The 19230-nt window shown below is 43.3% G+C and overlaps 1 protein-coding gene and 1 long non-coding RNA gene across 2 annotated transcripts in view; one reads left to right on the forward strand and one right to left on the reverse strand.

The window, feature by feature from the left end:
• Positions 1 to 19230, forward strand: part of LOC149913953 (sex comb on midleg-like protein 2) — a 187714-nt gene that overhangs the window by 63368 nt on the left and 105116 nt on the right. The gene's annotated exons all lie outside the window — the stretch shown is intronic.
• On the reverse strand, positions 4584 to 11087 carry LOC149913955 (uncharacterized). Its single transcript, XR_016460771.1, has 4 exons — positions 11037 to 11087; positions 8646 to 8965; positions 7403 to 7607; positions 4584 to 4638 (listed from the first exon to the last, which is right to left on the reverse strand). It is a non-coding gene; the product is annotated as an uncharacterized LOC149913955 (long non-coding RNA).

The raw sequence follows: 19230 nt of genomic DNA on the forward strand, positions 1-19230 counted from the left end.
CCCTCTGACATCCCCCCCGAAGCGTCTGCGTGTGGGAATGTAAGAAAAAACTGCATGGAGCAGCAGCTGCGGAGCAAGATAAGCGGCATGAGAACCAAGGACACCTTCAGAAGAAGAAAGAACATCTCACGGCTCTGATTGGCTAAGCACCTGTGTGAACGGTTGAGGAGTGTTTTGCAGAATGCTCTGTTAACATGTATAAATAGAGTAGTGCTTAACAATAAAGCAGACTAATAGCCTTTAACCACATTGGTGTGCTGTTATGTCTCTAGCGCGTCCTGAGAGTCCAGAGACTTCCCCACATTTGGCGCCCGAACAGGGACCCTTCGTGGGACGATTGGGGGAAGTGGACAACGGCAGGACGGTCGCGACAGAGGTTGGCACCGTGTTGCGGTAGCTGGGTTAGGCGCCGACGTAAGTGCTGCGGTTAGCTGGAAGCGGGGTCGCGACCCGCCCTCTGTATCCACGATGGAGTGGGAAGCTGCGGAGAAACTGCCGTTAAATATTCTAAGAGAGGGGAGCAGTCATCTCCTAAAGGCATGGCCGAGACCCTGGTGCACTGGGCTCGGAAGAAGGGACATTTGTCAGAAGTGGCGCTGATATTCAGCGTCAACAAATGGTGTGATATTGGGGACTGCATGTGGGAATCAGTCATTAATGGTGGAAAGGAAGAAAAACTATTGCGGCCCCTTGACCCCTTGTGGAGGTCTGTTATTAACTCTTTGAAAGCTATGCAAGCCAAGCGACAGGCAGCCGCTGCAGCTATGCAGGCACTGGCCGGTACAACAACTAATTTGGCTTCAGAGTTTGACGTGCCTGTTCGGGGTATCACACACCCTGTGTGTTCCTCGGCGGGTCAAATAAAAGCATTGGTAGGGGCTGCAGCTCCTGATCTTTCAAATGACACTGCTACTGAGTCATCTACAGTAGTGCAGCAGGAAAAAAGGACTATATCTGACATCACCCCTGATGGACACTGCCAGGAGCAGCCTCCTGCCGAATCAGAGAGCGTCGGTGAGGGTGAGGGATTAGAAAAACTGGATTTCAAGGTTAAAATATTAACAGAGCGATTATGTAATCTGGAAATCTGTATGTGGCAAAAAAAAGATACGGGGCCTGACCGAGGTTCTCAACTAGTGCCTTCTACGGGTCCTGACCTACCGACAGTGCCTTTTGCTCCACCGACTCATCCGGCAGCGCCGCCCGACTGAACTACGGAGAGCTCGTTTCGCGCGCGCCCGCACCGTTCTGCGGGACAGGGGCTGAGCGGTCGGGATCTGTGCGGAGTTCACTGGTGAGGGAGCAGCCAGTAAATCTTGCAGCGTTACAGTTAGTTGACGTTTCAGAATCAGCCTGTAGTTACCTTAGCATTGGTTACTTTTCTCAAATGGTAAAGCAAAAATGTTCCTGAATTTCCGAAAACTGGATTCTCTTTCTATGGAGAGTTTTGGGGCAGGGTTGGCGCAAAGCTCTGGGAGGTTTTTGTTACTATGACAGCACGGCTGCTAAACTTTTATCTGTTTGGAACCAAATAATGGAAGGGCTTAAACAAATTCGACAAGGAAGAATTTCTTCCGACTATTCCCCATCGCCCTCCCTCCCACCCCCGTCGCTACCCCTCGGTGCAGAAAGCAGCCCTGGTCCGCATTCCGCATTCGGTCCGCAGCTCCGACCCCACCCCTGACCGCGGGGAAAAGAAATCGCGACTCCCTCCCTTCCCTCACCCCCCCACCCCCCATCGCTGCTGCCCTCGGCTCCGTCCCTGGCGCTCATCCCGCTCCCACCCTCCGCCCCACCCCCGTTGCTCGGGGTGACGCTGCTTTCCTCTACCCCGCCTACGTTCCCTCACGCTGCGTCTCTGCAGCCTGCGTGTAACTTAGAGCCAATAACGGACCTGCTTATATTTCTAAAGGCATTCGAACTTCCCTCCAAGAATAGGGTGTTAGATATATTACAGGCATTCCTCATTCTCCCACTGGACAAACTATCATTGATCATACTCATCTAACATTGAAATCCATTCTTAATAAACAAAAAAGGGGGAATATGGGAGACACACCACAAGAAAGACTGTAAGTGTTTTGCTTTCTCTGTGCCATCTGTCAATAAAGTGGAGCCAGCCTCTCGGTATCAATGGGTTGTACTGCCTCAAGGCATGAAGAATTCTCCAATTATGTGTCAGATATTCGTAGCCACACCTTGCAACCTATTTGTAAAGCAAACCCTCATATGATTATTTATTATTACATGGATGGCATACTGTGCTGTTCAGGAACAGCCTTTTGATAATAGCTGGGAAATGCAATTAATCTCCCATCTCTCTCAATTTGGCCTTACAGTGGCACCGGAGAAAGTGAAATGCACCTTTCCTATGTTAAATTTGGGTTGGAAATTATCAGATGCTATGATATGCCCTCAGACTGTAGAATTGAAAATTGACATTTCCACACTCACTGACTTACAAACTCTTTTAGGTCGCTTACAATGGCTACGGCCAACGGTTGGCATTTCCAATGTTCAATTAGAACTGTTGTTGTCAAGAGGGAGATGTGCTAATGATGCTATCCTATTGACGCCTGAGGCTAAGCAGGCTCTAATTCAGATTACCGCCCAGATTCAATCAGCAGCTAGCTACTGTCAGTCCTTACATCACAACATCTCCCTTGTCTTGTATGTCCAGGAGAAGCATGCTGTCGCAGTCATTTGTCAATGAAAACAAAAACAAACAAACAAACAAAAAAACCCACACTTCTCCTCAAAACAGGCCTACTAAACAATCTTCTACTTCTCCTTCTGTGTTTTTGTTTTTTTTTTTTGCTGAAATGGCTGTTTCCCCCTGCTCAGCCTCGGTCGTCCTTGATGACTCGTATCAATATAGTAGCTGAACTGATTCATGTGGGCAGAGAGAGAGTTCTCTGCATAGCGGGGCAAGAACCTGACGATATTAGTTTACCTTTTACCTTGCTGTGGGCAGAGTGGGCATACTGTCACTCCCTCTCCTTACAGTTTGCTTCAGAAGGGTACCCTGGTCATTTTCATTTAGAACGCCCTGATCAGCGAGTAGCGTTGTTTCTGGAAAAAAACTGACTGGATTGGAATACCTCGGTATTCGAAATGATCGGTGGATGGTCGCACAGTATATACTGACACTGGATGCTGGAGCCACAAAGCTGTCTGTGTGTGGTGGGACAATAGCTGGAAGCATCAGTTTGTGCCAATGGAGCTGCAAGACAGTTTACAAACTATGGAACTAAAAGCAGTTTTATGGGCCTTTACTGCGTGGCCAAATGAACCTCTAAATGTTGTAACTGATTCCCTCTACGCGGCTGGCATATGTCAAAGAATTGAGGATGCCCACTTTAGAGACAACAAGAATGTGTGCCTTATCTCTCTGTTTTTACGTCTTAAACACACATTACGGCGAAGAAAGGAACCATCTTGTGTCATCCACATTCGCAGTCACCTAAACACTGTTGGTTTAGGGCAGGGTAATGCTGTTTGCTGATAAATTGGTTGTTGTAACTCCTGTTAATCTGTTCGATGCTGCTCGTATCTCTCATGAGATGTTTCATCAAAATGCCCGTGGTTTACATAGACAGTTTAATATTGGTGTGAATGATGCAAGGTTGATAGTTCAGACATGTCCACAGTGCAGTTACCATAACAGTGGCCTTGGGCTGGGGACTAATCCCCGAGGATTGAAAGCATTGGAAGTGTGGCAAACGGATGTCACCCATATTGCAGAGTTTTGGTTGATTGCGATGTGTTCATGTTGCTATCGACACTTACTCTGGATTTATATGGGTTTCTCCCTTAGCGGGTGAATCTGCTAGATACGTCATTAAACATTGGATTGCATGTCTTGCTATCTTGGTACTTCCAAAACAAATTAAAATGGATAATGGGCCAACCTAAAAGTTGCAGTCAGTACCGTCCTTTTTGCAAAAGTGGGGAGTTCAACATAAGTTCGGGATCCCACATGCTCCTCCAGGTCAGGCTATTATAGAGCGCACACATGCTACACTAAAAACACAACTAAACCGAATGAGCGATACACGTGATGTGCCAGATCGCCTCATGAGCGTTCTTTTCTCCCTTAACTTCCCTTTTGTACGAGGAGGCTCATATAGCTCATGCATGCTATAACCGTGCATCATTCAGGCACTAGTATGAGAATGCTATCTGAGACTGCAAAAGTATCTTACAAAGATCCATTGACTGGAGATTGGAAGGGCCCAAGTACTACCATACTTGTAGAAAGAGGTTATTTTTGCCTTTTCACAGATGATGGCCCTATTTGGATTCCTGCTCGCAGTGTTTGCCCTTGGTGCAGAAGCACTACCTGAACCGCACCAAATCAACTCGTGGCAAAATATGTGGGTCACCTGGACTAAATCAACAGGCTGGACCAACTTCTGCTTAATACTTGCTTCTGCCACTGATCCCTTCCAAACTTGTTTTATAGGGATGTTGTTTCTCAATGATTCTGACTTTTCTGCTTACTCCACAGGTAGTTGCAATGTACTGGATACTCCAGGTGATTGTTCTTTTTTAAACTTCTTAGGAGTCTCAATACCACAGTACCCTGGGACTCACAGGAGTTAAATCTTCTTGGAACTCAAAAGGTCGGTAACACATCTAAGGGATGGAAGAAAACATGTTTTATGCTTGGAAATACCAGGAAATGTTTTTGGGGGTCCATGTTACATTGGTAAATACACTATATTTTCTCTCACTTTCCAGAACATGCGTGATATCCACTCTAAACATAGCGCATGGGTAGCATTTAGCTGTCCTTAAACCAGGAGCTGTTGCTAGGAATAGGCGTTATAACCATTAGTATAGTTATCCGTATTGTAAAATGCTTACTTAACAAACTGTCCACTACGGTCTTGCTTGCGCAAAAGGAAGAAGGGGGAATGGTTGTGCGTACTGCCATTGCAGCTCACGGAACCCACAAAAAGAACGGTGTCAGGATGTGAAACGATGAGAGAGACTGAAACCAGGCTTGAAACGACCATGAACGCATAGTGATTGGGATTGTGTGCTTATTATTTGGTTTTGCTTTGTAACTTGTTGTATTTCAAACAGCAGAGTAGTAGCCGTTGTTGTGTGGTTTTTATTTTTTTTTAATTTTTTTTTAGTAATAGATTGAATGTGAATTAACAGGATTTAATGTTACTAATGCTGAAATCTATGGAGATAGCTATTTTAATGTATTAGTAGTGCTAAGACAAAACCTGGAAAGGAATCCCAAGCAAAGGGATGACCTTATATTATAGAATGATTAACTCTCTTTCATCCCACTATTCGGGAATTTAAAATATGATCATGAAGCACCTGAGACAAAGGCACACGCTAAGAGAGTTAACCTTGATAGTTTATTCTGCAAGCAGATGTTCCATTTGGCCTCTGTATCACGCACTGGCCCTGCGGATGCAGTGTACAAATGGAAAATACTCTTTGGACCCTGAGAAGAACAAAAGAAAGAGAGAATCTGTGGTGGGTGAGAGAGGAAAAGTGCACCTTGAAGCAGGGGACGCCCTGCTGGCACTGCCTATCGCATTCACCACCCTTTTTCTGCAGGTTGTTGTTTCTCGAGGGTCAGTAAGTAATAATGCCCCTAGTTCTATCTGGCATGCAAAGTTCCTCAACTATTAATTTTCTATTAGCCCAAAGGCACAATCATGAGCACTCTAAAAGCATCTGTTGTACAAATCTTAGTGATTTTTCAAAATCAATATATCAGAATATATAAAAGTTGAAGACTTCTTTCAAAGCAGTTAGAGATTAGCACAGAATGGGGCCCTTGGGGATTTATTTCCAGGTTGCAGAAAGTTGGGCTGCAGACCAAACACGTGTTTGTTCTTTTTAGTAGGTTAACAGTATTTCTTGTCATGATGTTATGTTTGCCTTGTTTCCTTTCTCACACTTATAGTATTGTCAATCGAGGCCTTGATTGAGTTATAATGATTGTACTATTAATATAATTAGTGTTATTATTTTATAGTATGGTAGAAGTTTGCTAATAAACAAAAAAGGGGGAAATGTGGGAACGTAAGAAAAAACTGCATGGAGCAGCAGCTGCGGAGCAAGATAAGTGGCATGAGAACCAAGGACACCTTCAGAAGAAGAAAGAACATCTCACAGCTCTGACTGGCTAAGCACCTGTGTGAACGGTTGAGGAGTGTTTTGCAGAATGCTCTGTTAACATGTATAAATAGAGTAGTGCTTAACAATAAAGCAGACTAATAGCCTTTAACCACATTGGTGTGCTGTTATGTCTCTAGCGCGTCCTGAGAGTCCAGAGACTTCCCCACATCTGCGTCACTTTTTCTGCTCTACACCTCCTTACCTAGTACATAATTCCGAAACAATTCTAAAGAAATAGTCCCACATCAATTCCCCCCTTTTCTACAATCTAGCAATTGTCACGTTGCTAGATGACACCATTCTCACCTCAGGATTTATGAAGAATGCCCCGCTTTCCATCTTTTAGTGTATCTTATGCTGTTTCCATTAAACATACTCAAGAAACAATGTAACAACACATACGAATATTCCAAGAAAGAGTAAGACTACACAAGCCTTGAAGAGTTGCTTTAGCCAGGCAAAGCTCGGTAACCAACTGGTTAATCTGCTCCACAGTTCTGTAAATCCAAATGAGGTGTTATCCAAAATAACTTGGTGGATCACCTGAATTTATTCCCATAGTTTAGTGTGCACATCTGTTTCTTTTCTTTGAGTTTCGTCAGTTTTGATTGATTATAGCGTACACCCCTCCTTCTTTGGCCGTCAGGAGATCAAGAGCCATTCCTTTCTGCAATACTACTTGACTAAGAGAGGATACCTCTGTCTGCAATCCAAGAATAGCATCCATAGTTCAGTTCTTGATTTCCCACATGTAGCTGCTATACTGATAATTGCCTTTTCTGATTCACTTACTCCTAGTCTAGGAATAAACCATCCAATAAAACTACGGAACCCAGAGGGCCTGTCTATATGGGGGTTATTACCTGCTTCACCCTTTTCCAAGAGGTTCTCAGTATCCCTGGAGGAGGCGCTGTTCCATTGAAGCACTAAGTATCCTCCTCATAATGTCCTTTCTAGTTCTCAGGAAGGGTCTCACATTGAGGCCTGTCTATAGTTGTATACTGAATTTAGGTCCTTTTTCCTATTGTCGTGATTTTATTTGCACACCTACGCCTACTTCCTGCTCCACCCATAGTGTCCAATTGGTGGAGGAAATCCCACACTGAGGGATTTCCATTCCTCCATCTCTTGGTAAGGCTGTACATATCCAACAATCAGGGAGCTTTAGGCTAACTGCTAGTGATATTTGAATAGGTGATTTCACGCCAGGCTAAAGCAAGTGCAATCTATAAACACATTCTAAACTTACTGTCTCTTAATCCTTAGCTCCAATGGTCCAGTCTTCTTAATATTCCACTGGGGTTGAGATGTCTTCTTAACTCACGTGTAGCTCCACAAGCTTGCTCTTTCACCTTGATCGCTGTATATGATATGATATGATATGTTCTGGAACCCCAAATCCTGGAATTATCTCTTGTAACAGTACTTTAGTTACTCCCTGCACCCTGTTGGTCCTGCAAGGGAAAAGCCTCTGGCCAACCTGAAGAGGTGTCTGTTAATACCAGCATATACCTATACTCCCCTTTTCTTGGGAGTTCAGGGAAATCAATTCACCATTGTTGCCCAGGATAAATTCCCTTCCCTGTTTGTCCCAGGGCACCCTGGGGCCTGTTCTAGGATTACTCTGTAAACAGATCTCACATTGCTGTGTTACCTGCTTAGTGGTGGTGTATAAATTCCAAGCCACAACCCATTGGCTCAAGTATTTATACAGGGTCTCGGTTCCCCAGTGAGTTTTCCTGTGCTCAGCCATGATTATGGCCCATAATAGGGAGGTGGGAACTATTATCTTGTTTTGAAGCCTGCACCTCTGTGTCTTCTGTTTCTGAATGCTCTCCAAGCCCCCTCGATTAGTTTATCCAGGTCCTGTATTTTGCTTCCTTTACTCTGTGTATCGCCGGGAGAAAAGAAGGACATTCTTGCTCTGATTAGCAAAAGACCTTGGGAGATGTAAACAAGTTCAGCAGAATGAAGCCGAAAAATTGTAACTGTAAACCGAAAAATTGTAATTGTAAGCCGAAAAATTGTAACTATCTGTGCCAGACCGAGCCTCTCGACGTGATCATGAGGCGTCCAGCTTGTGCACCTGGCACGGGAGTGAGCAGATGCTATCAAGGTCAAGCTGACCAGTGGCAAACCTGAGGTGGCTGACAGAGGTGAGTGGCCTGTGTGCCACAGGATGGCACAAGAGGGACGAGCCCAGCTCTAGTGCCACCTCCTTCAGGGCAGGATGGAAGATCCAGCACTGCCGCATGCAGCAAAAGGGTCACAATTCATAAGACACTTGACCAAGAGCATATTGTTCAAGTTCACTGTACACAATAAAAGTTTTTGTTCTGCACGAACAACAGAGTCTGTGTCTAATTGCCACAGGTAAACCTTAGTCTGCTTTGCCCTCCTCAACCTGAATGAGGACCTCTGGATAGGATTTAAAAAGGGCATAGAGAGTTTTTACCAGTATTCCATAGTTGTATATCCATATGCAACACCACCTTGTCATCCCTAGGAAAGTCCGGAGCGCCTTTGCTGCTTGAGGTTCCACAGTCTGGCAAATCGCTTCCTTCCTTGTTGTTCTCTAGGGTTTGGAATCCAGCAGCAATTTCGTAACCCAAGGTTACTTGTGGCCACGCCATCTGGGCTTTCTGTGGAGAAACTCAATAGCCATCAAGTCCGAGAAAGTTTAGTAGACTAATTGTCCTTGCTATGCATACCTCCTTTGTTGTGGTAGCTATCAGAAGGTCATCCATGTGCTGTGACAGGGTTCCTTGTCCTGGGGCCGTACCCATTGCTCCAGTCTTTGGCAAGTTGGTTCCTGAAAAGAGTGGGACTTTGTTTGTTTGTTTGTTTTAACCTCTGGAAAAGTGCTGTGCATGTAAGTTGTGTTGTTCTTCCTGAATCAGGATTCTCCCACTCAAAGGTAAACATGAGCTGATTCTCTGGACTCAATGGTGGACAAAAAATGGCATCTTCTAGGTCCAGAACGGCAAACCATGCCAATTCACCTGATAATTTTGGAAGCAGCGTGTATGGGTATGCTACCAATGGGTATAAATCCTACACTATTCTATTGATGGCCCTTAAGTCTTGTGCTCACACTCCAGTAACAACCCGAATTTCTGAAAACTGTCAATTATTGGCTGGATTCCTTTCCCATCTCCGAATCTGAGGGGGTACAGTTTAATCCGAACCGGCCGAGCTCCCTGCTTTATTCTGATTGCTAGTGGTGCTGCATTCTTAGCTCTTCCTGGGGTCTCTACTACCCACACCCCAGGATAGACTTGATCACTTCCTTTGTCTGGGATCCTGGTCCCAGCAGGGGTAGTGATCAATGCTAAACTAAGCACCTCCATTAACTGTTCTTCTTGTACCTTACATTCCAATTTTCCTTTCAACTTGATTTCAAGATTCCAGTTGTTCTAATAAATCTCGCCCTAGTAAAGGCTTTGGTGAATTTGGCACCTACAAACATTTGTGTATCCCTACCTGTTTACCTACACTAAGTTAAGGGTTAAGAAAGTAAACTTCCTCACTTTTGCCAGTGTCTTCCCTTACGGTTACAAATTCACCACTCACTGGAGTATTTAACACCCAATTAGGTGCTCCAGTTACTACAAATTCCACACTTTGCTGCAATTCCTTCCTCAGCTTAATCTTCTCTACCCTTGACTGTTACTGCATCTGTTACCAAATCCAGCACCTCTTTTTGCACTAACTGCTTTCCCGTTCAACGGGGGCAGAACCCTCCTGAGCTCTTCCAGCTCTCCCCCTTCAGCTCTTCCTGAAGAGATCTCTGGGTCCTAGAGCCCTGCTCTCAGCTCCTCCCTTCCTAAGGCTTCCCGTGCTAACACTGGGATATCAAGTTTCCCAGGTCTCTGCAGATGAAGGCTATTTGCTCCCAGCATCTCATCTCCTGCCTTCGCAAAAACAATATTAACTGCTAAATGGTCATCGCCTTCCAACCACCACTGATTACAATTTTTAATTAAAGTTTTCTTGCTCACGGGGCCCCCAGGCTCTCCAGCAATATCTCAGGTGGAATTTGCCTGGGAACTTCCTTTCCCTGTGTTCCTCCATACTAAATTTCATTGATTCTTTATTGTTCCCCAAAGTCCACACCTTATAGCTAGTAAGTTACTGTGACCAAATACATACTCCTCTTTAAACCCCAGTCCACAACGCCAACCAAAATGCCAGTTTCCTCTATTCCACTGTAATTCCTGGGCAGTACTACAGGTCAAGGCTCTGATAACAAATACAGGGTTAAACAAATATCCAACTAAACTCGATTCCCACGTTCACACCACTCACACCTTGGATCCAAAGGTTAGCATTCACACTAGATAGCAGCCGCTTATAAAGTCTCGTTGCTGGGTAATGGAGTCTGCCTACTTCCCCAGGGCACAGGAACACCAAATTCCCTGGGCACGAGCTATAACCAATGTCTCCCAGCAACAAGAGCACTTGTATTGTAAATGGAATTCCACAAGCAATAATTTTATAACAGAAACACTTAACAATCACAAAGATAACAACAATGAAAAACCAGTTTGGACATTTACTCGTTACATGATCCTACCAGGCCCCTTCCTGGCAGCTAACTGCAAATGCCCCCCAGCGCATTTTTGTTGCGATGATTTCTCCAAAGTATTACAAAGCTTACATTCCCGAGCGCATTATAGCCTCAATCTCAGGGTGCCTTGCAAGATTTCACCTCAGAGATACCTCCCCAAGTGGGACCCTGCTCTCAAGGGTTGTGCTCCCACACCGATCTGCATCACACAGCCTATAGCTGTGGATCCACCCTCTGGGGGAGCACCCTCGCTCCTTCACCCAAATGGAGGACATCTCCTTAAGACATATGGGTCCCTGTACCTGTAACGTACCTGGTCCATACCAGGGCTCTTTCTCTGCCCCACAGTGGATGATGTGTGGGCCTCACTCCTCCTCAAAATTAAGACACTTGCACTTAGGCCTTTGCAGGACAGATCTTTCCAGGTACAATCCCTTCCTGGTTTTGTGCAATTATCACCAGCCTCTGTTTTCAAAAGACAGGTGCCTGTGACAGATAGGTGAATATCTCCAAGAACCAAACTGAAACAATAGAAGCTAGGCACTTAATAAAAAATAATCCCTCACAAAGCCCACCTAAATTGTTCAGTATCTAAATATTTTACAAATCTGGGTCATGGATCCCTAAGTTCATTTGGGGAGATGCCTATGTGGTCACCCTCACAGCGGTATGTGTCCCTTTTTAAAGCCGGTGGGGCAGGAAGCCTCCTCTGCATCTCCCAGCATCCCTGGCCTTTGGTTACTACTAAAAGGTTTCTCTTTAGCTCCTGTTTCATCTTCCATCATCACAAAACAGCTGCTGTAAGGTCTTCTTCCCATTTGGCCTCTGACTAATCACATCTATCCTGATGTCTGATATGCCTCTTTGCGGTCTAATGGGAGCAGTGAGGGATTCAACAAAGGACCTTCCTTCCACTTTTAGAAAGAACTTTCATCAAAACGTAACTAAGCTAAGAAAACAGCTAGAGAACTGCTTACCATCTCCTTCAATCACATGACTGCAGGGGAAACAAAACAGCTGAAGAGGAAGGAGAAACAACAAAGTTTTCAAGCAATGATTTTATTGACGGTAATTTCTCAAATGTATCTCAATAGCTTTCCTGTTTTATTTAAAATGAAATAAAAGGAGAAGGATGGCAAGTCTGATTTGGGTTTCCAATTGAATCTTGCGTCATCTAATTACAAATGTCTTCATGATATTAAAAATGAAAATATTTCTTTACATCTGCTCCACCCTCTACAAATATGGTTTTGTTTTGCTGCTTCCCTAATCCTGAACATCTGAGCATTTGAAATCCAGCAATGAAGAGTCACATACACATTTTTAGTAAACATCCAGCTGAACATCTGTACATCCACTCAACACACAACTCTTCCCTGGTGTATGTTCTTGCTCTATCCTGACTGCAGTACTGTTGCTAATCATGTCATGGCATTTATTGTCTGCAGGGATGCCAGCATATTTCAATCACCTGCCCTTCATCGCTGACAAATTTAGGATCCACCTGCAAATTTGCAGAACTCCCAAATGTAATCCTCCTTTATTTATCCAAGCAGAGATGTGTACACAACACCTTGCACCTGGCTTCCAAAGAATAAAGGTCTATCCATTATGGTGCTGGACTGCACAGTCAAGGGAGTCTGGAGGGAAACGGTACAACTACATATACCTCTTCTTTAAATGCTAGGTGCTGTCCTCTGACAAATTTAGTCTTTGTTAGTCTTCAGCAACCGGATGAAAGAGCTGCTTGATGCAGCTCATCTTAACACACGGTCATCTTAGAACTGCAGCTGTAAGGAAGACCACGCCATTCAAAAGCTTTGTGTTAAACCACTACTCCTGAGTGGCAAGTCGTCTTTATGTTCTTGGGGAAAACTGGGTGTCATTAGCTGCTCTCATTTAAACATCTGTAAAAGCTTGAAACAGCTCAACATAAGCAACACTAAGCTTGAAGAGCAACTAGATTCTGATTAGCCCAGCTATCCTGAAAATAAGAATTACAACTATTGTTTTGTACTTTTAGATCACTAAAATAACATTCCTTTTACTGTCTTTAACATTTCAACCCAAAAGTTACAAAAAAAAAATGCACTGAAGTGATTCTGATACGTTATTAATGACAAAGACTACATTTTCAGCACCACTGCATCTTGTGAAGAAAGTACATGCTACAGGATATTTTCACAACAAAAGGACTAGACTGCTTATCTTTATAACTTAAATGGAAGATAAAGAAGTAAATCTTGTACAGAGACTTGAAATATGAACTGTCACCTAAACTGCTTTAGAGATACTTATGTGGCAAGTAACTGGAAGCCATAGAAACGTTATAATGCCCACTAGCACTACATTTGTCACAGAACTTTACTGCCTTTCCATATATCCTGCTTCTCACTTGGTGACATTTTCTTTTGCAAGGACCTCGCAATGCTTCCTGGGACATCTCCTGATTTTAGCTCCACAGGCAGAGGTCTTTTCTCAGTGGAAGATCAGGCACATCAAGGTTGAAAATGGGATTAGGAGATGCATTTGCTGATCACTGCTGCACACTTTTCTAACCCTTTCATGGAAGCTGATCAGCGATATTCCAGGTAAGTACGTTAACCTTTACACTTGTGAAAGACAACGTGTCAGCTGATGCTTACCTCCACGTGCCACTGTTTGCCCATAGCGTTCACCACACGTCCTTCAACTGGTCTTCTATGTGCTCCACAGATGGGGACGCCCATTTTGTCACGGCAGGTAAACCATGTAATTATTCTCTCTTTGGTTTGTGAGCATCAGCAGTGAGTTCCTTCCTGTTCAAAAATTCATTAATTGAGAGCATGAATAGAACAATTTCAACTTCAGAGCTTCTGTAGAGATCATTTAATTTGCTAAAACACTTGTTTCAGTAACAGGATTTATACTATAATAATGTCTTTAGCAGCATCAAATACGACAGTTCAATATGATTATTTTTTTTAAACAAGCTTGATTGATTCTGACAAAAGCCTGCTAAGTAGGATGCATCAAATCTCTATGAAAATGGCTACGGAGCTTGTCTCAAACAGGTTAGAAAGCTGTAGTCATGCCTGGCTTACATTCTGGCTCTCTTAGCACAGGTTTCTTTTAGATTTACTTAAATGTAATTGAAGGAAAGAAAAATGCACTCCTCTGCATTTTCCCCGTGATATCAAACATCAGAGAAAGAAAAATATAAGCTGACAATACCGCTGACAACACTACAGGTTGTTCTTCAAATCAGCCTCTGCCATGATAATGAAATGATAGCTTCCTTTGTACTAAAAAGCAAACAACTAGTAACGTGTGTTGTATCCTACAATGCCCCCTCATCCATGCATCATTGGGGGATGTAAAAACATGCAGCTATGTATTCTGCAGCTGCAGAAGCTGATGAAACGAGATGAAGGAAATCTGAAAAGAAAAACACACTTTGTGCAACTCAACTAAAAGCAAAGAACATAGGCAAGATAATGACTGAAGCAGCCAAAGACAACCAATTTTCTGCCCTTTGTATTAGAAAAATAATGTCAATCATTTTGCTGCTATAAGCAAGTTTGCACCCAGATTTCCTATTTCCTATGGTACCACCCTGTGCTGCAAATTGCAGTCTTTCATCCCGCCCCACTCCCATGCTTTACCCTCAGACTCTTCAGAAATTTACATTGGAAGCTGGATGGCAAAATGGGCCCTAACTCTCTACATAACCACGTGTATTGCATTAAAAGCATGAAATCAATGGCTACACAGTTTACTTAAAAAAAAAAAAAAACAAACCGTGAAGGATCCCACTGAAATGAGCGCATTTATTAGTGAAAAAGGTGATAAACTGGACTCAAATTGGGGAACCCCTGTTGGGAAAATAAAAATCTATTTAAAAATGACAAAACTTCTGCATCTGATTTGTTTTTAAGTGTCTACCACAGTGTATCCTACTGATCTTGAAACATCACCAGGTACAAAACACACTTGACAGGAAATCCGGTGTCGAAGTAGACAAGTAGTTAATATTTTATGCACACATTTTAAGATATCCACTCTCAGTTTTGTGATGCATTCTTAGACCTTTTCTCATAAAAGACACTTTGGTTACTCCATCTCAGCAGGAAAGCCTTAGGAACCATAACCTCTACATCCCTCCCAACTTTCATTCCATTTTCATCATTATCAGTGATAGAAGGAAGGGTGAAGACCCACCTGCCGTCATTCTTGACGAATCCAACTCCTGCCAATACTTGTTGGCAGAAGCACTTCCAGTGGTTGTTCATAGCTTTAGTAACACAACCAATAACGAACTCACCTGTAGGAAACATAGTAACAGGATGTAAAATGCCATGCTACACAAAGTTAAAAGAAGCCTGCAACTGAATCGCTAGAATTACATCACCTTGCTCCTCTTCTAGAAAAGGACACTTTTCAACTGTTGTTCACACAGTGTTGGCTTCTACTCCACTAGGCCTAGAATCAAGGCTTGAAAGAGCTCCATACTCAAAGCACAACAGAACTGAGTTTGGATGGCCCTGACCCTCCTGCGAGAAAACTCCCGCAGTCAAAGTACAGTAGAATACAAAGACACACAGAGATACAGCAGGAGAATGCACTTGCTAAACAGCAAATCCAACACGCACACCAATTTCTGATCTACCACAGAGTCCTGTGCTGGGAGGAACTGAGGAAGTGAGAAAACTACCATTTCATATTCTCTGCTGCACAGCCATGCCAAACACTCACGCTGTTCTCTGCACGCACGCTGCAGCCAAGGCCCTGAGCAGTGCAAACGCTGCCTGCAATACGTCGGGAGCTCCGCCTCCTGCTGCTGCCAAAGGCTGACACCCGGCTCTGAAGAGCCTACAGATCAAACAGCTGCCAAAGAGAAGTGATCAGGCAGATAACAGGTATGAACGAAACGAAGTCTAACATGCAAGTCTGTGGCATTCCCATGAAGTCATAGCTTTCCAAGAATAAAATACGATGGTCTCTAGAAGTGTCGGGAAAGCTTGAGGCATCGCTGCTGACTGCAGCCCTGCTGATTTCGGCTACTCTCACCACATTCAAGAACTGGAAAAGCCCACTTTCAGGCAGGATTCATGGAGTGCTGCAGCCCAGATGGGTTTTTTCTCTCAATGAAAAGCCTTCACATTAAGCTTACCTGACATCGAAGTCACTAACTATTCTGTGAAATGTGGTATTCTTGAACCCACAAGCCTTTCTCCCTTGTGCACAGGGCCCTGAAATTTTCAGCTGTTCGAGGGACAATATTTGAAAGCAGCTCCGTGGTTGTGTGTCCTACAGGTTCGTCACTGGCAGAAACAAAACACACAACAACAGGGTTGGTGTCCTTTGACAGCTCCGCTGCCAGAGAGAGGTGGCCCTTCTGCAGCTCTGACAAGCTTTGCTGGCATTCTTCAAATCTCCTCTCAAAAGAATTGGCCAGTTCTTGAACTTTAGCTCTGACCCCAAATTGCTCTACTTTCACTTCACCATCTGAAGACAAATCCAAGAAGAGATTTCCTTAGCTCTAGTCACTGCAGCCAGAGATCAGCAGCTTTTGTTCTGTATAATCTCCAGGGTAAAACAAAGCCAAACAAACTACAGAAGATACTGAAAAGAACTGTAAAAACCACTCAACCGACTAACCAGCATCACCTGTAGCTGTCCAAATTAAAACACTGTTTGATGTTTCAGAGGGCACTAAGTTCATTTCTTTAGCGATGACATGCTTTGCACACACCTCAAGAACTTGGTCCCTTCTCATAAGGATCCTGTAACACTTCTTCTGTGTATGGAAGAGGACCCTGAGCTCTCCAACACCGCGCTCCTTCCACTGAGCAGCATCTCTGGCCCAACTGTAAAATTTCGCCCTCTCTTTGAAGGGAATTCCTTCATCTTCTTCTCCAGACTACCTCCACCTAAAACACAGCACAGTAATGCGTGATTTCCCCCAGAAATTGTCACCAACAACACTGTTACAATTCTGACATCATAATCCAAAATCATTCGATGTTTTCCTTTCTTCAGTGGCTTTGTACCCACAGCTCTATACTCATCATGCACTGAAGTGACCGAACAGCCCTGCCTTCTCAAAAGGAGAGAGCCCAACAGATTTCAGCCTTTGAAATTCATTTTTAAGCTATCAAGTGTGCCGGCATATTTCCCAGTGAAATTTCAGGTCTGCTGAATGATGTGCTAAGTGATAACCCAGCACTGTTAGCATTCCAGGTGTTCCCCTTATGAAGGCTGCTAAGTAACTTAATACTGGCATTTGATCAGAATAAGAATCAACTGAAAATAATAAATGGAGGCCTCACAGCTGCGTATCCTCCTCACTTTATATGTGCACATTACTGCCTTTTAACATCCTTCAATTAACACATCTTCCACAGTTAAAGAAAAGCTTGAAAGAACTGGAGAAACATGTGACAGACAAGCATTTCTGAAGGAGAAAGAGAGCAGGCAAGGCAAGAAAGAAAACAACAGACGTCATAATATGATTAACGGATGAGGAAAGGCAGACAAGATATTGCAGAAAGAGGAAGACAACATTTTGCAGACTTCATCAGATTAACTGTTCCAATTAAAGGACACTACATACTGTTTTTTTGTGCTCTATCAGTCTTGCTTAGTCATTATACTAACCTGCAATTAAGTTCTATTCTTTACAGGAAGCCAAACTAGAAGACTACAGTCATTGCAAGCTTCTCCTCTTATTAGGCATACTAAGGTTAAACATGAAATCCAGACATGAACAACTGAGTTAAGCCTTACAAAGCTACATCAGGCTTCTTCAAGCAAGTTGTTCTACTTCCTAAAAAGCTGTATCACCACCTCCTGGTAAATTCTCTGACACGCGAGCAGTTTCTGTGGATTCTGCTTCTCCACTGCTGGCAGCTGACTGCGCAAATACTGTTGCTTCACTGGTTGATGGGGTATGTAATTCTTCCTTACTTGTAGAGACTGAGTCAGTACGATTAATAAAACAGTAAGCAAATAAGCCATAAGAGCCTAAGATACAAACTTCAAACTACATTAAGTCTGGACACTAAGAATAACGACTCCCTCCAAAAAAGCCACATTTTCTCTCTCCCCTCCCTCCCTTCCAGAAATTGATAAATTTCTTCATTTATTTACAACAGCAGTACAGTAAAAACATGATAGTAAGTTCTCAGTCTCCATCTTTCCTATAGTGCTACTACTGTTTCAGAACAGCTAACTAACAGGGATTAAGGGAAGTGAACAACTGGGGAAAAACAAAAAAACAAACAAGAATTGTTGTTGGAAGGTTTCAGACATTCTTCATCACTCTTAAAACACACACAGCTTTGACTCAACAAGAGACTGAAGTACCTTTGAAGCAGTACGATTCCAAAACAAGCACCATTTCCCTTGGAAACTGCTCTGAAATCACTTAACTCTTACATACCTGCTAGGAGGAATTCTACTAGCCAAAGCTGTTTCTACTTTAGGAGGCAAAGCTGTTTCCTTTCTCTCCCGGAGAAACTTAAGTTCTTAGTAGTACCATAGTTCCAGTGCCAGAACAGACTTGAGACACAGTCAAACAAGCCAAGTAGTTTTTAACCTGCCGGACGCTTTATTTCTCACTAAGCGAAAATAGTCTAAGAATAATACTGCAAATTTATTGCCTAAACTTTCGTAAAGACTTGACTCGTACTTTTTCTTTGAGTTTTTACTTCTTTCTGAGAGCCTTCTGGACTGGCATCCTCCGCACTGCTACTAAAGCCACAGACAGACGTAGAAGGGACCTGTGGAGTTTCTCCTTTAGCCTTCTGCTCAGAAAATTTAGTTTCCCAAGCAGTAACACATTCACGTTTGACTGGGGGGCCTGCTGCAAAGCACAAAAATTAGTGGAAAACAGCTGATAAGACAGCTAAATACCGTGATCATTTTTGGCACATACATTATAAAGTAACCTAACGATACTCAGAACATCTTAAATGTAGAGCTATTGAAATAACATCATTATGTAAAAAGACACTCATTCAGGATAACCAAGGAACTGTAAATCCGTCATACTTGGGTTTTCTGCTGCTATCAAAGAACCTCCATGCAATAATGAAGACTTCAATCTTGCAACTGCCACTACAAATACTAGCTTCCTTTGACATTTACTTATATTTCTGGAAGCTCAATACGTGCCACCTTTTATTAGTACACAGACACTCACAGCCTCAGAAAGAGTGACTGGCCAAATGGAAGATGACAGTTTTTCTCAATTTAAATATTGTAAACATATTGTAAATGTTGTCTGCTGGTTCTAGTAGCACTATACACTTTCCTTTTGAAATTCAAGTCTCAGACCAAGAACAGGTCAGCATTTTCATATTGTTACAAGAATTATTGATGGCCATACGCCAAACAAAATACAACCACAGAGAAGAGCCATATGGGTATCATCTACAGAGGAAAAGCAAAACCAAGGACTGAAAAAGAAAGTAAGAAACGGAAAGCAGTCAGCAGCAGCGTGTGCTACCGATGAACTTTGAGAA

This window comes from Phasianus colchicus, chromosome 32 (genome assembly GCF_987193195.1).
Source record: "Phasianus colchicus chromosome 32, bPhaCol1.hap1.1, whole genome shotgun sequence".
NCBI classification, from domain to species: domain Eukaryota; kingdom Metazoa; phylum Chordata; class Aves; order Galliformes; family Phasianidae; genus Phasianus; species Phasianus colchicus.